Genomic DNA, 20,942 nt, shown 5'->3' with positions numbered 1-20,942 from the left:
AAAGCACTTGCTCCATTAGACAGCCCTGGAGGGACTTCTTAGCCCCTGCATTTGGCAAGCACAAAAGAGCTGAGCTGGCAATGGGTCTGCTCTGTGCTCACCTCTGCTTTAGCAGCCTGAGCCAAGCAACACCTGGACCTAATAAACCAGGTCAGAGCTGCTCTGTGAGCGCTCTCCAGAAAGGGATGATGTGCAGTGCCATGCAGCAGGCTCGTGCCTAAGCCTCATGGAGGAGACCCTAATTAAATCATATCTCCAGAAGCTGCTGTTCCCTAGATACCAATATGAAAATAATCCATTTCTAAAGATAAATTCTTCTCATACATCAAAAGTAGAGTACATCAAATGCTGCAAGAAGGAAAAAAACAGTAGCTGTAGGGATGGTTTCAGAAATTTCAGAGTGTGTAGAGGAAACCCAGAGCTGTTAGCATATTTTTTTTACCTTTTTGACAGCGAGTAAATGTTCTGTGGCAGACAAATCTGCAGGAAATAAAATTTTATGATGTGCTGTAACCATACTGGTTATATATCTATACACTACTGGCAGGCTATCAAAAGACGCACATTTTCAGCGTTTCTGAATGTGACTTGAAAGCAGCTTGGCTTCTGTAATCATAAACACTGACAAGTGTACTCTGCCTACATGGACCAGATGATGTCTCTCTTCATATTAGCATGGTGGTGTTGTACAAGCAGTCCAGTGAGATCAAAATTAACTGAGAAGAAAAGGGAATTTTCTATCTCGCCTAAATATTGGTCATAAACCAATTTGCCTATAAAAGGAAACTGCAGCTCCTTCTGTTTTCCATCCTATTGAGTTGCTGCTCAAAATAACAGTAACTACTGCTGGCAATTATTCCTTCTTCATTCTGTGCATCTTAGTAGTATGAAAACAAACTCTCTCTTTTCATTTTTCCTAAGACAACCCCTAATGGAGGGGTACTACTGACCATGAAAGCAGTGATAGCTAATTGCAGACATCAAATACCTCTCTTCATGTGGGTACATTTTATAAGAAGAACTCTGGTGAATCTATATGGTGCACAGCTGTACTGTATCTTCTCCAAGCCAGCACTGTCACACACAAGCACATAACCCAGGTGTAAGCATATCCTTCCAAAACACCTCCCCTTTTCAGCTCCTATTCCTACCTTCTAGAAATTATGCATGTGGTTTCTTGCTCGGTTGAAAACCAGGAGTAATTAATGATTTAATTATCTTTTATTATGGAAAGGTAGTAGTTGCCATAATGAGTGCATGATGAAAAATAATAACAAGTATACAACTTAACAAAACCCATTGGGCTCTGTTCTTGTACAAAGGCAGTGCATTGGTGTGTGTGTACCTAATTACCACACTGAAGAACAGAAGCAGTAAATGTAAACAATTTGGCTCTAATCTTGTTGTCAGGACCTTCATCATTAATGTAAAATGTCCTTGTTCTGGCTGCTGTTGTCTGGTCTGATGAAAAGCTGTTCTGTCGGTGTCACATGCAAAAATTGCTCTGTGCAGCAACCTGGGGGTCGTTGATAAAAGAAGATGAAAAAAGCAATACCAAGCTGAAAGATTAATTATTATATTGAAAATATGCTTTACACTATACAAGGCTGAGGTAGAACAAAATTAAATCCCCAGGGAAAAGCCACAAAGTACAGTAATATAGAGTAAATTAAAGGAAAATACACAACTTAATGGAAATAACCACTCAATCAAAGGATTTGACAGTGGTCCATGATTCTGGTGTTTTACTTTCAGGCATTTGGACTTTCACATTTTTAGTCTATGCTCTTTATTTTGCTCTTAATGTAAAAAAGTGTTAGGTAATCCTCTCTAATGCTTGCAAATCGAGGAAAGTTTCAAAGATGAAAGTGGAGCTCTTCCTGCATGGCTTTTGTCTAAGTGTTCTTAGCAGTAGAGGTTCTTAGCCATAATATACTGCCCATGAATCAAAGAGAATAATTTCACTACAACCAGAGGAAAGGCTTCTGGATGTCTGTTGTTTAAGAGGCAACAAATAATGGATGATGTGGAAAATATTGAACGCTAAATGCTCTCTTGCTGCTGACTTACAGAAGGCTTTAATGTTACTAGATGTTTGTTTGGTAGCACTAAAACTAAGAAAAAAGGATCACGAGACTATTCCAAAGTTAAGGAAAGAATGGACTGCAGGATAATTTTAGAGAAATCAGAGGTCAACAGAAAAATTCAACCAAAAAACCAAATTTCAACCAAAAAACCAAAATTCAACCAAAAAAAAAAGCAAACTTGCAGCAGAGCCATCAAGGAACTAGCTGAGGTATCTCGAGGGGCAGAAGAGACAAAGTAGAGAAATGCACATCTAGCATCTATATTGAAGAGGAATTGACTACTTTCTTTATTGTGCAGCTTGTCACCTGGCTCAAATATCTAAAAAGATAGCAAAATTTTAAATACCAGCATTGCAAGCATCAGGAGAGTTACAGCACTGTGGGAACACCCCAGAGTGATGCCAGACAGGACAATAAGCCCAGTCTAAGGTACAAGCAGACTGGTTTGATGGTGGGCAATCACAGATGAGACATGTCTTCATACTGCCCCAAACTGATGAAAAGTAAACTAGCAAAGCAAACACAAATCAGATGTGTTCAGCTGTCATCCCCAAACTGTGGTTCCAAAGCCGCTGGCTTTCTTTGTGCGTGTTGTGCTGCAGCCCAGATGTCACAGAGAGGTCGGCACGCTCCTCGGAGTTTCTCTGCTGCTGCTGGGTGACAGCTCTGCATTCAGGGCACCACTGGCTGCACACAGACCTGTGGGTTGGTTTTCCAGGTACGTAACCCCTCCCTCAGATTCCCCTCCAGCTCCCTGGTTCAGGATCTCAGCCACGCCGGACGTGCCACGGGCGCAGTTGGCAGGGAGCAGTGGCGCTCCTAAAATCACTGATCTGGAGCCTGCTGCAAGGGCTGGCCTGCCCCAGACCAAAAGCCAAAGCTGGGACTGTGTCACCCCTCCTGTGGCAGGGTCTGTGGGCTCCAGGGGCTTGGGAATGAAGCCTGCCTCAGGGAAAAGCCTCATCTCCCTAGTGGATACCTAGGAAAGGGCTTCTTGGGATCATTACTGGAAAATTCCTCCTCCTGATACTGAAAACAGTTCAGTAAAATAAACACAATTCTTTTCAGAGAGAAAAATATAGAGTGCACCAAGACATTCAGTGTACCAATTTTCAGCATACTTTCTGCATAATTAGCATGCTATTAGAAAAAATAACTAGAAGGCACATTTAGAAATCTTTTTTGCTCAGGGCTCTTCACTATACAAAGCTGAAATACCATGACAGATTTTAAACAGCAATTGCTATTTATACTGGTACTATAAAACCTCCTGAAGGGAATTTTTCTTTAAGCTTCTCAGCCTGAACCTCGACTACACATTCTCCCTGTGCTGTACCTGTGGATGCCTAGCATTAACTTAGTCAGGGATGCTGTGTTTAGCCTTTCCTCAAAGTCAAGTCAAAATCTGCCATGAAACTCCGTGCAGCTGCATGCATTAGTATTCCAGAGGTGAAGTCAGTACACACCTGTACACCGACTTCTATTTTGAATCAATTTTATAGCCTTAAATGATTAGTGCCTGAAATAAATGATTGAATAGGCCTTGAGAGAAAATGTGTGAGGAATAAAAAGATGAAAAATGCTTTGTTTTGTGGAGAGACCTGGAACAGATTTATTTTGTTAAAAAAAGTCACTAGAGTGACAATGAGGTAAAAATCTGAACTTTCATTTTCAAGTAACGGATTTGCTAAGACAGTTTTCCTGGAATGTTTAAAATCTTTTCTAGCATAGTGGTTTATCTTGCACCTCCTGTCTGCTCCTCCTTTTATCTGTAAAAAGTTGCACACATACACTGGAGCTGCTCACTGCTAACAAAAACTTATGACAAATGTCCCCTGTTGAAAAGGGACTTGATTGACTCATCCATGGCCAACTCCTTCACTGTAAAATCATTCCACTCACCTGTGATTTGAAAAGGTGACCTAGGAATGGATCTGAAATCCTTAGGAGTGCTTTTAGATAATGTGCATGTGGCAGGACAGACAGTAGCATCCCCTCAAAACTGGTTTTAAGCATGTATTTCTTGTAAGGCCTTAGCAGTATTTTATAATTAAGTCATACAGAAATTTATCTCCCAAGTCTGTGGGAAATAAAACCCTTTAACTGGAAAAACATTACCTTTTTCTAGACTCACTGAGCAGAACCTGAGGAGAACAGCATCTCCTGCTCCTTTGGAATGGAAGGCATTTCTACATTTTTTTGTTGCAGTTCTGATTTGTCTGGACACTCATATGATTAAGTATATTGCTGAAAAAGCACAGGCCTTATATGATCCTTGTGCAGGGCATCATAAAAGTGTCCAACCACCTTGCAGTGAGGCTGGAATAGCATTGGACAGCTTTCCTACTGCTGACAAGCTCACCCGTGATTCCAAGGCTTTTGTATTTCTACCTTCCAGACAGATGGAAAAGGCAATTTCAAACAAATTAAATATACAAAACCTAATCTTTTGAAAGGACTTCTTTAAAAACCAAAAGTGTTATTTGATTAACAGTGGAACCCTTCTTACCACTTTCTGCAGAACTGACACCCTACTGAAGAGAACAGCCCCCTTTACAAACCTGGGTCCCTCTGTGTGGGGGCTTTAGGATTTCATCTTCCAGGGATTCAGACAGTGCACTTCATTAAAGACAGATTGTTCCCATGGAGGGTGAATCTCCTTGAATTTGGCATTATGTCAGTAAAAATGGGGTATTTCCACAGGCTTTCACGCCTGGTGTGCTGCTGACCCAGCCCTGGGAGCCCAGACCCCACTGCCTCGTGCTTCCCACCCCACAATGAACAAAACCACTTTTATTTCTGCCAAAACCAGAGTATGCACGGGCCAATTTGGGAGATGCACATGCCAAGGCCCAGAGCAACAGCAGAAGACATGCATGACTGACAAATGCTGCAAGATGTAGCCTTGAATGCAACAACAAATCTCCCATCTGTAATTTCCCTTAAAAATCACACAGCTGAAGCTCATCCTCTCTCTTTCTTGTTAAAGTAGGTGTTGTGTTGTAAAGCACAAATTAATTCACTCATTATTAGTAATTTTCAAAGGACTTTGTCTTTTCCTGTAAAAGCAAATCCCATACTTTATCCACTTACACTACATGATACTTGCAGCCTTTCACATACGCTGTTAGCTGCTCATTTATCTTGCACTAGTGATAGTCTTTTAGCTGACCTGTGGTGTGACTTTAGCTGAATAGAATGTAAAACAGGAGCTGATAAAGAGCATTTTTACATCTCAAGGTCATAAATATTGAACAGATTCCCTGTCATGCTTGTAAAGAAGGGTGTCACACCTCTTTTGGTTTTGCAGTCGGTCTTTGAAAAGCAAAGGCCTGGCAGGAGTACTGGGGTATATATAGAATACATCTTCACACTTCTAAAGGAGTACAGAACCACTTCTATAAATTTAATAATAAATACAAACAGTTTGTGCTTCAAAATGGCACATTAATGCAGTGCTAGCGCTGTAATAGCAGACACTCAGAATCGGAATATTTTAGAAGGCTGGGCTGTTCTAATTGTAATGTGGCTTAGCTGCATATCCCAAATTATATATGGCATATTTTAATAGCAAGAATGTATTAAAACTTACATTTTAAAATCCACTTTCTTTTTCAATATGTGAAGCTTATGTTAATGAGGAGTGAGTGACAAAGGCAGATTTGAAGGTGATCTCATCAGCGGATAGAAATTTTCAAACTCCACAGTTTCCCATCTCCTTTTCTGACCATCAGGTTGATTTTAAAATCATGCTGGATGAAATAACCCATGCTCTCCTCAGAGGTAATTAGTTTCCTGTTTAAATCATCTCTGAACTGTAGTTTTTTTTAGTTTTCCAAATGTGGTTAAATATATGGGGATCGTGTATTTTTTTAAAACATGTAGACATGGAGAATTTAGAGAGCATGAGCATCTCCATAGTCGTCCTTTTCAAGTGTCTGCTGGGAAATAGAAAAGGCTGAGGGATAATTCATACTTTTTGTTTGAGACTAACACTGAAAATTCCATGTCAAATTGATTTGTTTCGTGGGTACTTCACTGCTACCAGTTTGTAATTTGTTATCTGGGCATATTAAAATGTGTGAGGTATCTTTGCTTCTCTCTCTTCACACAAAGAGCAGCATTAGTGAGCACTTCAGCTCAGACCTATTTTGATGATCTGAGCATCAGACAACATTTTGTGATCCTGATGTGGTCTCTAAGCAGCACACTATGGTGAGGGTTAACCCTGACACCCAGTTTTAAAAACCAAATTGAATCTTCCCACTGACTTAGTGTAGGCTTTGACTCTGGCTGCATTTGAAGGAACTTCCCTGGGAAAATGCAGACATGGGAGGGCTGCAGCTGAGTACAGACACTTTGTCCCTGTGTGTGCACTGTGCTGCCATCAGGACATCCCTTGGGAGACCTCCCCTGAGCCCACAGGGACTGGCATGGGAATTCCAGCAGTCCTGCCCCACAGCTCACCCTAAGACTGACTTTTCACCTTTAACAAGTGCCTTAAACCTTTCTTTTAATCTGTAAATAAAATTTGTATCACTTTTGGAGGCTGAATTCAGCACAATTTTAAAGATACTATTTGTCTTAACTGCTGCTCACTGCAGTATGTGAATTAAGTACATCTCATTTAGATTTCATTTTTTAAGAAGTGCATGCTTTGTGGTAGATGGAAAGGTGGAAAAGTTAGAGACCATTGAACTCCTATCTGTCCCATCTGTAAAGAGCTTTAATTAAAATGGGGATCTCATTAGCAGAGACGTTAATCTATAATTTATTGTTTCATTTTTCCAAATGGTTCCTGAAGCATAACTTATGTGACACGTCCAAACAATTGATAAAACCAGTCTGTAGTCTGACACAGGTTGATTTTTTTAACAGACTTATCAAAAGTCTTTGACATTTTAAAAAATTTCTGCCTGTTAGAAAGAGTAACGTTCTTCCCCATTAGAGAGACTTTCTCATCAATGGCAATGATTGATAGAGAGAGTCTCTTCCTGCTAGAAAATAACCCCATCCACATTCTGAATCCCAATAAGACCCTGGAGTCTTGGTTGTACAGATGTGTGTCCTTGCCCACGCTGCACAGACAGAGGAGCACAAGAGTGTGGATGCACAGCTGTGCAAGTTTGCTGGCTCTGCCTGCCTGAGCCACAGCTCACTTCTGCACCCTCACAGTCTGCACCCCTGAATTTCAGGCAGCCACTCTGCACATTGTGTTGTAACTGAGGAGTCATATCAATTTAACAGTAACCAAAATCTCTCTCATATCTCTATAAGGTTGTGCTGTATCCTGGCCTCAGAATGTTCATCAGTTAAGGATTTTTCCCTGCTGAGGATATCAGTTGTTCCCCTCCCAGAACCAACCATCCAGGAAAATATGGACTTTCTCCTTCTTGAAGCTTGCAGAAGAAAGTGATGGAAGTAAAACTGAACTCATAAGTGCTTCTCTTTTTCCCATATTAGGAGCAAATTCAGCAATGTAAATGGGCTATAAAAATAAATTTTGTTATTCAGTGAGCAACAAACTTCAATTTAGTTACCTGCGCCAGACTGTTCTAAATTGCACATCTTGTCCAATGTCATCCAAGCCTCATGAAGCTAAAGGGTTGCTGTAATTGTGGGCTGGTAATCCTTTATTTGCTGAACAGCACAATACCAAGAGAAACCACGGGCCCTTTTGTGTATCTGAGACGAATGGATGTGATTGAGGCTCCTGAGGCAAAAAGGAAATTGGAGCCCCAGTGATGGGGTTAGACTTGAGGAGTTGGGAAGACTTGGGAAATGCTGTGGGGCCAGGACTTTTGGAAGGCTTCTCCTCAGCTGGCAGAAGGGCCTGTTGGAACTCTAGGGCAATTTTCCAGCAGGGGGGTTTGGAAGTCATGCCATGGAAGTCATGTGTATGACATGGGAGGGGTTTCTTGTCAGAAACTCCTGAGCTGAACTCCCTGCTCCCCAGCTCCCCATGCTCTGAGCCCTTGGGTGCAGGGTCTGCTACTGACTCCAGCAGGTGGGAGAGGATGGTTCTTTGTGTCTGGCTGCCAGCCTGAAAGGGCAGGCAGGAAAGAAGCCATGAAGGGGGCTGGAAGATTCGCTCAGCTGTTGCTTCAAGAAAAAAAATGTTGCCCTAATATATACTAAGGGGTTAGGAGGGAAATGAAAATTATTCTTTCAGTAAAGGTAAATGGCTAAACAGTTTTAGCTGAAACATGCTAAAAACCATTTGCCCCTGGGTGGCCACAAAGCAGGAAAATATCACCAGAGAAGGAAAATGTTTCAAAAAAAAGTTATCTGAATGAAAGGAACAGAAAGTTATAATGGCACTCCTGACTTAACCTTACCAGCTACAGCTACTGGAGCTTGCTATAATACTGCATCTTATCTGACCCAAATCCTAAACCAAATAGTTTTGCTCTCTGTTCCTTTATATTTTGCTGCTGGCTACAGATAAAATTGAGCATGTTTCATTCAAAGAATATTAGTGTCTAGATACCGATTGTTCATCCACTCGGAGACACAAAAGAAATAGTAAAGGGTATTTGCCTCCACATAATGACTTCATCAAACAAATGGAACACAAGTATGTTAGAAACAGTACTGTAGAAACAGTATTGTAGAAACAAAGAGAGTTTTCATAAACTGAAGAACAGGAGGACAGGGATGACTATTGCACTTTCATGGAACAAAACTGGTGATTCCTTTGATAAACAGCATCATAAAACAAAGCTGGTGTTATTAAAACGTGTCTTGTCCCTGTAATTTTGTAAAAGATGGTGTAAATCTTTGGGGCTATTTTGCTTATATCCTTCAAAATAACTCTTAATTCATAATTTATAAGCACAGCCACTCCAGTGAGTGTTCCTGCAGGCTACTCTGACTACCTTAGCAACCACCAGAGAATGCTAAGCAGAAACAGCAGTGACCCTTTTGGACATAAATAGGTTTTTTCTCATGCCAATTGATAATTATTTTTCCTTTGGACTGTTAATTCCTTTGTCCTCTTCTACCCAGGATGTTAGCTGGTCATCTCCACGCTGCTGTAAAGATGAAAAGAGTGGAAACAACACGGAGACATCTTCAGTGCTCCATGCTGACAGGGCAGAGCAGCCTGTATCGATTGCCACGTCTAACTGGTAATAAGAATGTAAACTCAGCCTTGTGCTGCTTTCCATCAAAGCAATGCAAGTCCAGCTTTCCTTTTGCACAGGCCTGCATTCATTTCTCCAGCTGTCAATATGTCCTGATAGAGCTTTTAGAGGCTTATCAATATTTAACTGCACTTCTATTGACTCAGCAATTACACAGTAATTGATTTAAGATTGATTATAATCATGTTAACGTTTTAATGGTCAAAGAGTAATATAACTAACTGAACATGATATTATTTTAGGCTTTTATTACCTTTGTCCACGTGTATTATTGTTCCTTGTCACCAGATTTCAAGTTTTGTTTAATGTTGTATTGTTCATCAAAAATAACTGAGAATATTGTTTATAGATTTACTCTTTGCCAGAATTAATTCTTATTTTTACAGCATACTGTTTTTACTATAATTAAAATATTTAAGTGGATCTCTTCAGAATATGTCGTTACTAGTTAAAACACATGAAAAGTGTGAGTCCTGGCAAACAATCAATTAATTCCCTGTGCCACACGAGGCAGTTAGCTAAAGGATAAGACAACTAAGTTATTTTATCAACTGCAGTGCTGTATCCAAGAGCTGGGTTTGATGAATGATGCTTTTCATTAATCAGTTTTATTGATTTCTTGCGTGGAGAGCTCTGAGACCTAGCCGGAGCTGCGGCAGGTTTGAGCTCTGCCAGCTGCGGAGATATAAATATCAGCCAAGAAAAATATCCAAAAAATAAAACCAGGAATATGGAAAGATGGAATTTTTTTCCCAGTGCAAGTGATTAATTCAGTCCTGTTGGTGCTGCTAACTCTTTGTTTCTCTTGGTGTGGGAGGTGTAGTGCAGGACCAGCTGCAGCCAGGACCAGGTTGGTTACTGGTTAGACAGGTGGGGGTTTTTGGTTGGTTGGTTTTGGTTTTTTGGGGGGGTTTTTGTGTTGTTTCGTTTTTTTTTTCCCAAAAGTTAGCTAAATAAATACAACAGAAAAATGAGAGGAGAAATTAGACTACAGCTGTTCAGAGACTGTCACTATAATCCATTTTCCCATTTTACACCCAGTCTTTTCTGAGATGGTCGGAGCTTAATTTAAGAAAATCTAACACTATATTTTTAGCTGTCTCTTGTCATGACTTACCTTGCTGGGGCTCTTTCCAAGAACCCACTTCTGAAGTTTTTCTCAAGAAACAGGGGCTGGTTGCTCTCACAAATAGACCTTGGAGACTGAGTGTTAGATCTGGGCCTTAATCAAAGGGGAAAAAGAGGAAAGGAATCTTCAAAGGATGCCTGCCTCACTATGCAAACCAAGAGGTCTGTGAGCTATTTCATCGTAGAGCAAACTTGTTCACTGGTATCAACTAAAAATGATATCTTCTGCAATGAAGTAGGGAGGTTTGAAGTTTTTGAAAGTTTGTGAATCCTGCTTTAAAAAGCTATCAGAAAACTGCCACTTGCTGAGCTGCTACATCAAAGATGGCAAAGCTCACTCTTCAGCACTGTCATTGTAGGATTTGGTCAGACTTGTACCTATTTATGGATGTGCATTTGTGACACCTTTTCCTGTTCCTTACCAACCATTGGACGTTTTGTAACTTTCAGGCATGAGCAGCCCTGCAGACAACATCCTCCCATTGTGAGGGTTGGAGGGACCTCTGGAGATCGTCCAGTCCAACCCCTGCCAAGGCAGGCTCACCTGGAGCAGGTGACACAGGAACATGTCCAGGTGGAATTCGGATGGCCCCAGAGAGGGAGGCTCTGTGACCTCCCTGGGCAGCTGTTCCAGGGCTCTGCCACCCTCAGTGCAAAGTTCTTCCTCATGTTGAGGTGAAATTCTTGTGCTTTAGTTTAAGACCATGACCACTAGTCAGAATTTTATTTTAATAATGTTAGAAGGAATGGAAGCTCTTCTAATGAAAAGGAATTTTATGCATGCTCCTTTTATTTTTTTTACTCTCCTTCCTTTCAGCTATTCCATCCTTCTTCTCAAAGCTGAGGTTCAGTCTGATACGGTATTTATGGTGGCAAAGTTAAAAAAAAAAAATAGAAGGAAATGACTCCCCTCATTTGCTGGAAGTAAATTGGGACAGTCAGAAAAAGTCAGTGTGCTGCCTCAGAAAAAGTTTCTGTGTTCAGGATTCCTCTGCATCCAGTCAATTTGGATAAGGAATATCAAGTGAAAAAGTTGATTCCTGCTCAGTCAGACTACTGATGGGGAAATAAATAAAACATTTTAAAAGGACAAGCCTGTCCACCTGTCTACACTTAATTTTAGAACTTCATGCTTTATTTAAAATTCTTATACATCGGTAGAAAATACTGAATTTCGCATTAAATACTTCATTTTAATAAAATATAACACCAGGAGGAAGATCTCAAACACACTGCCTGTGAAAGAAGCAAATAAACCAAGCAAAAGCCTGACATGACAGAGTTTTAACTCAATTCTTAGAGTCTCCTTTTGTCACTGTCCTGCATGAAACAGAGGAGCTGAATTTTTAGAGCCATTGGGTGTCACAGTTCTATTTGGAAGCAGAAGAGGCTGCAGCTGCCTCAAATTCCTCCAAATTAGGTCTGAGATACCTCAAAGTACAGAGCTGGTGTTACTGGGACCTGAGAAGCAGTTGGCCCTTGAGTTGTGCATCCTTGTTTGCTGTATGCATCCTGAGGATCTCTGTTTCTCCTGACAGCCACAGCAGGCCACAAGGAATGCATTTTATGCATTTTATTTATTTGTTTCCTGCTTTGTCTGCTTGTTTGTTTCTCATGAGCTTTGGGTGAGATTTAGGTATGGCTGTGCTCTCCCTGGCTGACAGTCAGAGCCCAAAAGAAGCTTCCACAGTTCTTGTCTTCTCTCAGAGAGCTGCAGAGCCCAGGCAGGAATTCTGTCCAGCCTTTGATCCATCTCTTCCCATGATGCTTCTTCCCACCTTTGTGCAAAATCTGGGTGGATTCCTAAATGGATTCTGTGATTTTTAGCTGCTGCCAGAGATGGCAATAATATTTAATGCTTCTCTTTTATGGAAGTTTTTAATGAAGTTTGTGTTTTAACTAATTAAATTCTGATACATGATATACATCTCTCATGGTGGTTACAATTCTGCACATTACATATATTTTTTTTAATGATCAGTGGTTTTTTTCTATTTAGCTTCTTTAGAATGACTTTTTAAAATAAAAAAAAAATCCCTCAAATATACAGGTAGCAGTGCAAAAAGGTTTTCTGTTCAAGCTGGTCAAAAGAAGCTTGGGCCTGCAGCTACACAAACACCTGTGTCAGACTATAGATTGTAATGTGGCTCTGAGAGACAAGGCAGCAAGGGCAGGACTGAGCTTTCACAATGCCTCTCCTACATTAGCTGCATCTCTTTTGGGACAGTATCAAAAGAAAAAGGAAAAGCCCTTAGCTGTCATTTATATGTTGACATTCCCTGACTCCTAAGGTAGCCCAAACCCAATTCCTTCACTTCTGAGTAACAGGAGGTCTGGAACAGTTGTTTTGCATGCACTGTTACAGCCACTCTTGCAATTAGTATGGAAGGTAGATATGTTAGATGAAGGAGGAAAAAAATGTACAAAAGATTAATTGCAGTCTATTAAAATTCTAAATTCATCATCACTGGACATTTTTGTCATTTTATAGCACAGCTGAAAAACTTCAACGCATTCATGAGACGAATCCAGTCTGTGCTAATCTGCCATACCCATATCACTCCAACTTGGGGCCCAAAGGTATTATTAAGCATAATCACTCCAGGGCTAAAATCTTAAGGAAGGCTTTGAGGGCAGTGTCTGTGAAACACAAATTGAAGCTGCCATGGTTCATGTATAAACAGAGAACTTGATCTAGTAGAACCTGCAAAAGCAAGACCTTCTTAATGGCCCCAGGTATCACAACAGAAGAAGTGTTATTAGAAAGTCCATATTTCATAATGGTTTTGAGCACTGCTTGTTTAAAAATGGATGGAAAGACCTCCAAAGCAGTGAAGGTTTCCATATGTTGTGAATTAAACAGTTTTAATGTCTTTTATATTGGCTAGCAATTGCCACAGTAGAATTACTTTTTTAACATAGTTATGTCTGCAAACATGCAATATTTAGGTAGATTATTGTGAGTCTATCTCTCTCTCTTTTTTTTCCTAGTCACTTGTATCATAGAATATTAAAGATTTTTACTAATGTATTGTCAGCCACTGAAGTGTCATAGGAGAGGAGATGGTCTTTCTTCATTAGCCTTTTCCAGGACAGCAGTGTGACTTCTGAGAATACCACTCAGGGCCATTTAAATCAGTACATCATTTCTCTCTTTAAGGTAATCATTGAAGTCTTCTTTCAAAAAAGTAACCTGATGAAGACAAGTGGGGTCAAATCTGACAAAAACAAATTGTTCTTCACTACTGAAAATCCCATTTGGAAATGAAAAGATCAGTTCAAACCCGGATTTCTGTTCTGAGCTTTGAGAAACTTGTATTTTCTTGGTACAAGTGAACAGAGGTTAAGTGCAAAACAAACCTCTTCTGCCCTTCTTGTCTGACTGCAACATACCAAAAAAAAACCCAAAAAACCAAAACAAACCCCCAGAAAATCCCTGGCACTAACACTTTTAATTTATCCTAAAATTATTATAGCTTGATGGTGAGCTAACTAGGAGCACTCCTCATAATTTTCACTGGCTGTTTGCAAAACATTGCATCTGGGTAATTTAATGCAAGTTAGTTTTGTGAAAACTTGCTTAAAACCAAACTCACAGTCAACATAAGCAGCTGAGACATCTCATTGTGTGAGAGTGCTGGGAAGAGCACTTTGTATCTGCCCATGGAACTGCTTATAGGAACAAGCTAAAATCGCAGGAAATGCATCATGGAGAGTGCTAATGTGCTGAAACACATTGTCTTTGTTTCTGTATAAATTGTTCTCTCTCAGTAAACTTTTCCCCACATTTTTCCCTGCTGGGATAGCCAATCATTGACATAATTCTTTCTATTTCACATGCCTAAAATTACATGATGAGTCATTTTTTTATAAGCTTAAGTTTACTGTTGGTGTTTATCCTGTGTGAATCATGACCTAATGGGCTTTATGTGCACTTAAGGAATTAGTGGAGAGTATTAAATACTCTGAAATCATTAGAATGGCTTTGCTATTTGTTTCAGTATAGATGCTGAATCATCTGATGCTGAATCACATGCTGATGTTTCTCATCTAATAATGACAAACATTTTAGCAACGAAATGGCTGAAAAATGGGGAAGTCTTTGCCATTGCCCGGAGAGGGACTCACATCCAGGATAATACCCCAGAAAGCCTTTTGATACCTAGTTTTCATAGCTGGCCACAACCATTAGGGCACAGAGTTCCTTTCCTTCTAATGCCATTCCTTCTACCTCAGCTCTGGACCAGAATTCATTCTTCCAACTCCGCCTCCTCTGATGTCCTGAACCCCTTCTCCACCACTCTCTAATTGATGATTCACATTCTGACTTAGGAATGTTATAAATTAAAAAATTGACAAAGATTTATTAATTACAAATTATCAAAAATCCACCACAGCCAAGACAGCGTCAGCTCCAGAATTTGGCGCTGGGTGAGCCTGGATCCAACTGACAGAGACCAGCGTCTCCCTGGAGGTTCACCCCGACCCTCTGGTACAGCCTGCTTATATCCCCTGTATTCTCCCCGAGGCCTGAATAACACAGGATGTCCCTTGTGTTTGTTCATATGTAGAGTTAGAACATAGGGATGCAAAGAGTCACTCCTGGTGCTTCCACAACCATCTCGGTCCTTCCTGGATGGCCAAGTCCATACAAATGTAAAAGGCATGCCTCGATGTCTGTATGGCTGTCTTTTGTTCATCATTTCTACCCTGAGTTCATTGTTCTGTAAATTTGATTTTTATGTCGGTATAAAAAAAAAAATTTCTTGCAATTTTTGGTTTGCAAAATGAAAATTTGATCGATTCAGAAGAAATAGATGATGGTGAATGGGAAACTGAGCCGCTGAACACAGATTTAAAGGACTTGTGAGAGTTCTAGGTAGAAACATCTTTTGATCTTTGAAGTTCTGCTGCTCTGTCGACATCATCCATAACTTTGACTGTCCTTTCTATTCTGAAATAGCTGGCTAAGTCATAAAAATAAATAATAGAGATACTGTCCAAAGGTTACTTTAATCATGGATATTGACCCAACAGTAAAACGAGGATGGAAGGTTGCTTAGTAATATATTTGTAATCTCAGGGTTTTCCTCCTCACAGTAGCCATAGGATTTGCTACAGAAAAGGCATTCAAGAGACCACTCTGCCATAACCAAATCCACCAGGAGTTGTGTTGTTTCACATCTGTTTTCTGGCTACCTCAGAGGAGCAGGTATAGTTTCATTTCTTATGATTATCTGAGGCTGCAGTAAAAAAAAAAATCAAAACAGATGCTGTTGTACTTCAAAGGCTAGAGAGAAATGAAACATTTTTTCCAAGCAAATTTGGAAGGCATGTTCTGTCATCACTGCTCACTGACCCTTCCTTTCACAGCTCTCTGCATTTGCACTCCATTTTTGCATTGTCTAAACACATCCCAGTGACCTGAAACTGGTTTAAGGGAGCTAACAATCATATACAATTTGCATTAATTTTTTGCTTGAAAAAACCTTCACCAACACAGGTTTAAAATGACCACGTGTCTCTTTACATTTCCAGAGGGGGAAAAAAAACAAATGGGGATTGTAGTGGTGGAAAATGGCTTCTAAATACACTTGATTGCAAACCTATTCAGCCTCTGAGTCTTTATCTGTGATAGTCAAATAGGCCCTCAAACTACCTTCCTAAAATTATGCCTTATTGCAAATGTTTATACAGGAACTGACTCTGCAAGTTAAAAGAGCTCAGTCCCCAGGTGCTTCTCCAGTGTTTGCATTGCTTCCCCAATACTTATGATAAATAGTGCCTTTCCTAAAGCAGTGCTTATCTCCTTCAACTACTTGTAGGCAGCTGTCATGTACCCAACTGGGTTTCTGCTCAGCTGGTCTCCTGTGTGTGTGCATCACCCTTCTAAACATCCTTCAAAAGTCAGATAACAGCGGTTCCCTTTCCTGCTGTGCCTGGCAGCGTTCCCTTGTGCCTGGTGGGGAGGGAGGTGTTCTCTGTGTGCCCAGCCAGAGGCTGTGGAGGCACCCCTGCCCAGAGATGGGCTGGAGGAGCAGTGCCTCCCCCCAGATCTTTGAGAAGGGAGAAGCCAACAGAGGAAAATAGAGAGGGTTGGCAAGACTGGCGTGATTTTGTCTCCACTCACCAAAGAGAATTAGTACTTCAAGGCTGGAATAGACAATTATGAGCCCTTCTGTGGAACTGGTCAGTAAATTAAGCTGTGATGTGCTCAGAAAAGACTAATGACAACAATTCTGCTCCTTAATCCCAGCAAAGAGAGCATTCTGCAGGCCTTCCTCCAACAGACTGGATTTCACATTTCCCACTGTGGTCCCCTGAAGAAAATGTATAGGCAGTAGCACTGTTCCTAAGTCCTTAGGGAATTGAACACTTGGAGCCAAGTGCAACTAGAGAATGATTATATAAATCTTGTAAGAATAGACTTTAATTCTCTAGAAGAACAAAATAGACATTCTTTAATTACTTTTGCTTGCCTTTCTTCACTTTAGATTTGCTCTAAGTGTGAATCGCAGATATGATAATGTTATCCTCCTTCAAAAATGATTGTTAGAATGGTAAAAGCAGGGATATAGCTGCTCCTTTGAAATTCTGCCCTTAGGATAGAGAAAAAAGTTGGGCTGACTCAGAAAGCGTCTGTTTTAGTGTGCTCCATTTCTGTCTCAAAGGTGAATTCTTGTGAAATGCTGGGTTCAAGCACAAGAGCTGAAAACCTGTGGCTACAGCATGTGAGCTACAGGTACAACTCAGAATTGAAGACAGAAGGACAAGACAGAAGTCTCAAGATGAGGAAAAATAATTGCTAAAATTGACAGTTAAACAAAAAGTAAAAAAAAAAAACAAACCTAATTCAAGAGTGCACGAGTGTATCTGTGATTTTTTTGTTGTTTCACTAGCAAGAATTATAGTCATCTAAACAGATGTCATAATGACTGATTTAACATGTGGAGGACTAATGCCAGGTAGATTGAATATGGTGTGGAACACCTCTGACACATGAAGCACAAGATTTCCAGAACAGTAAATGTCCTTTTTACATGCCTGCTCAGGGTCTGACTGTGACTCATCAGATTGGGCTCAGCAGAATTGAATAAATAACCATTTTCTAATAACTAATCCAGCAAACAGAACACAAGGTGCAGTTAGAAGCTGGCTAAGGCAGAAGGAAACAGAGGTAGCAGAGAGCAGTGTGGTGACCACAGTGGAAAAGGGATGGCCACCATGACAAAAGCAAGATAACAGCAGAATCACACTCATCAGGGTGGCAGAAAAACTTCCCAGCACAGCCCAGCTCTGGGAGCAAACACTGATCAGATTTGCCTCTCAGGCTGGAGCCCAGGTGTCCTGCTCAAACAGGGTGTCCTTGTTCCCCCTGGGAGCTGCAGTGGCTCCTGCTCCAGCTGCACCACGGTGCCTGGCTCTGCTTTGCCTTGATTCCATAATGCTTTTGGCAGAGATCCTCTTTTTTGTTTTTTTCCCTTTTTTTTTTGGAGAAAATTAGAAAATGGCAGAAGGGTTCAGATATGGAGCTACACTAAGAGAATCATAAGTTCCCTGTTTGATTCTTCAAAGTGCTTTCTTTCATATTAATCTAGGACACAGTTTTTAAGGAAGTGATAGAGTCTATAATTTTATGTAGAATATTAAAATAATTGCTCTCTATAGCTGCTTGCATTTTAAGTCCATTCACTGTCTAAAAAGCTGCAATATATTTCAATGCCATTTTTTTTTCAGCTACAACATTTTAACACACAAAAAATTCCCTTTTTCAGATCAGCGCAGACAGAATGCACTGAGTAAGAATCTGCCAATTTCCTTTCATGCTTGATCTTTGCTTCCTTGATCATTTCTGTAATCTCTATCACTTTGGCTGTCTATGCCTCCACTCGTAGCATTAACCTTGATGTTTTGTAATAGATGTCTCACATGGCCTTTGCTCTTTCCTGCTCTCTCCCTTAATTTCCTTGGCTATCCACACTAGTGGCTTTCTTCTTTTATAGCCTATTTATTTCCCAGTGTTATGTTCCTTCCTTGGACTCCCATTTAATTAAAGCTGTACTGTCAACTTGAAAATCACATTTCCATCTGAAAATGTTGTGTCTTCTCTTGTTACACGAAGCCCTTGAGATGACTCTGGCTAAAGCACAGAGCAGGCTGGGGGAGTGTGCCTTGCCTTTTGTCACTGCACTTAACTTGTGTAACATTCCAGCATTATTCCAGTGTCTGGCATTTCTGCTGCCTTAGACACTCCTGCCACTGGCAGTTTGCAGGAGGAAAATCACCCTTCCAGCCTCCCATCATTTCCCCTGTGGCCTTACAGGAATACAAGTCAGGGCTGAATGAATTAAGGTGTATTACTGTGCTGCCCTAAAAGAAAATTAAACTCCAGACCTCTTGCTTCTCCCATTGTTAGGGAAGGACCAGGATGTGTATGGGCAGTTCTGGGATGTTTTCATTAGTGTTTCATGACTTCTGAAAATGCAGCCACTTCTGTTTGTTCTCTGCTTTTCCCTGCTCTCTTATCATGTACCAATCACAGAGCAAATATGGCCCTCTCAAATAAACCAAATATTGAATAAAGAAAAGCTCTTTTTGTTCATAAGTACTCTCCATTAGGAGAGAAATAACTCCTGCTGCACCAAAACTCAGTGTTCAGGGACAGTATCTACTTTTTAAATTTCTAATTTTAAAAACTCACCCAAAATAGTTTTGTAATACTGTTGTCATACCTTACTTCAGCAGATACACTTATACTCGCAGCAAACAAGACATTGTGTTGTATACTTCAAGCCCATTTGAAAAAAGGCACTGAGAATAGTTACAATAACCTCCATGAATTATGAATATGGAGATATTATGTGTTACTGTAAAACTGAGAGATAACATACAGAACAGAACTAGGAAATGTGGGGGTGATTTATATCTTTAAATAACTTATGGCCTTCTTAAATTAGGTGGCTGGAAAGATTGCCCACAGTGACACCCTAATTGAGCTGCCCAAGTTCACAAGGACTATTATTTTTTTTTTGTTTTCCTTTTTTTCTTTTAACTACTTCATAGTGCTGCTGGTGATGAACACAGAATGTTAGTTGTTGCAGGAATTAAGATCACTTTGGAAAGGCAAGACAGGGAAGGAGTAGGGAATAAGGGGTTATCTCTTTGTATGAAAGGAAAAATAGAATTTTCCAACAGAATTAGTGGGTTTCTTTTGAGGTTTTGTGCCATTAAAATTTTAAAGATTTTTACACGAGAGGGAAAAGGGCTTCTGAGAACCCAGTCCACTGAAAACCCTGGGCTGCACTGCCATCTTACCCGCTGGGTCGTCCCACAAAAGGGAAATTTCTCCACACTAATATTGAGATTTAAATTGCCTACATCTTTTGGTGGGTGTTCAGTCAATTTGAACCATGTTTATCAATACTTTTTGAATAACTGCAATGACAGATTTTGACGAAAGACCTTTTATCAAAGGGACTTCCATGCTTGCTTCAAATAGAATGTTTTATTCCTCCTGGCAAAAGAATAAATGCTGTCTGGCCAGCTCTCAGTGCTTTCTAAGTGTATTATACCCTATATTGAAAAATATTACAGTAAATAGATGTGAATTTACTAAGCTCTGGAAAGCAATGGCTTGCTCAGTGTGTGGGTGAATTTCTTAATAAAGGTACTGGGTCAGGGTTAGATGTCTGTTTACCAAAGAGGGTTATCAGTGCTTTGCCTCATGCATTGTCACAGACCCCAGCTTTAGATCAGGGTGTTATTGCCTGGCAGGATTTCTGCTCCTAGTCTGAAAGTGCTCAGTCTCAAACATAAAAAAAATAAAATAGAAGCTTCTTTCTTGTTTAGTTTAAACATATTTTTTTTTATTTTCTGTAAACCTGATAAGTAAAATTATTTTTTTATATTCATTAAAAAAATTATTCCTGAAATCTAGGATCCAGAGGAACATACTAGGTAACACTCTGGTTGCATGGAGGGAGCCCTTTGAGGGCACCACAGTGTCCCAAACCCAGGAACAATATTTATGGGAGAACTGTACCTGAACAAAGGTTCCACGGACTGCACTGAATGTGTGATTCAGGCATCAGAAGGAGCTTCCTTCCATTGGATAAATGGAAATATTGGATACCCTCATGACTGGGGAAAAGAGCCAGATTGTACTTTATAGACCACTTCAGACAAATATTATATTGTAACACATTCTTTTTTTCATGTACAGACATGAGCTATCCCTCTGATTAAAATGAAAGTTATTCAGTTAGCTGAAATTAGCTGTTGGGAGCAACACAGGGAAGGCTTTTAAGCCCTAGAAATGGCTTAAAACAGTGGCTGAAGAGCTGATTGAAGGAAATGTCAAAATTAGAAAATATGCCTTTTCACATCCAAAAGTCCCAATATTTTATGCTAAAGATTGAAAGAAGGATTTTATTCCTGAGGGAGTTTCAGAGCACTCTGATGTCTTCCACAGTCCTGACACTACTTGACTTTCTGCAACTTCTTGGAAAGAAGTTACAAAGCAAAGGTTTCATTTGTTGTTTCAAAATCTCTGGGACAGACCTTTGGTACCAGTATTTCCTGA

The sequence above is a fragment of the Fringilla coelebs genome, assembly GCF_963513975.1.
Source record: "Fringilla coelebs genome assembly, chromosome: 9".
Lineage (NCBI taxonomy): Eukaryota > Metazoa > Chordata > Aves > Passeriformes > Fringillidae > Fringilla > Fringilla coelebs.
The sequence above is the reverse complement of the archived record's forward strand: the minus strand, read 5'-3'. Positions refer to the sequence as shown.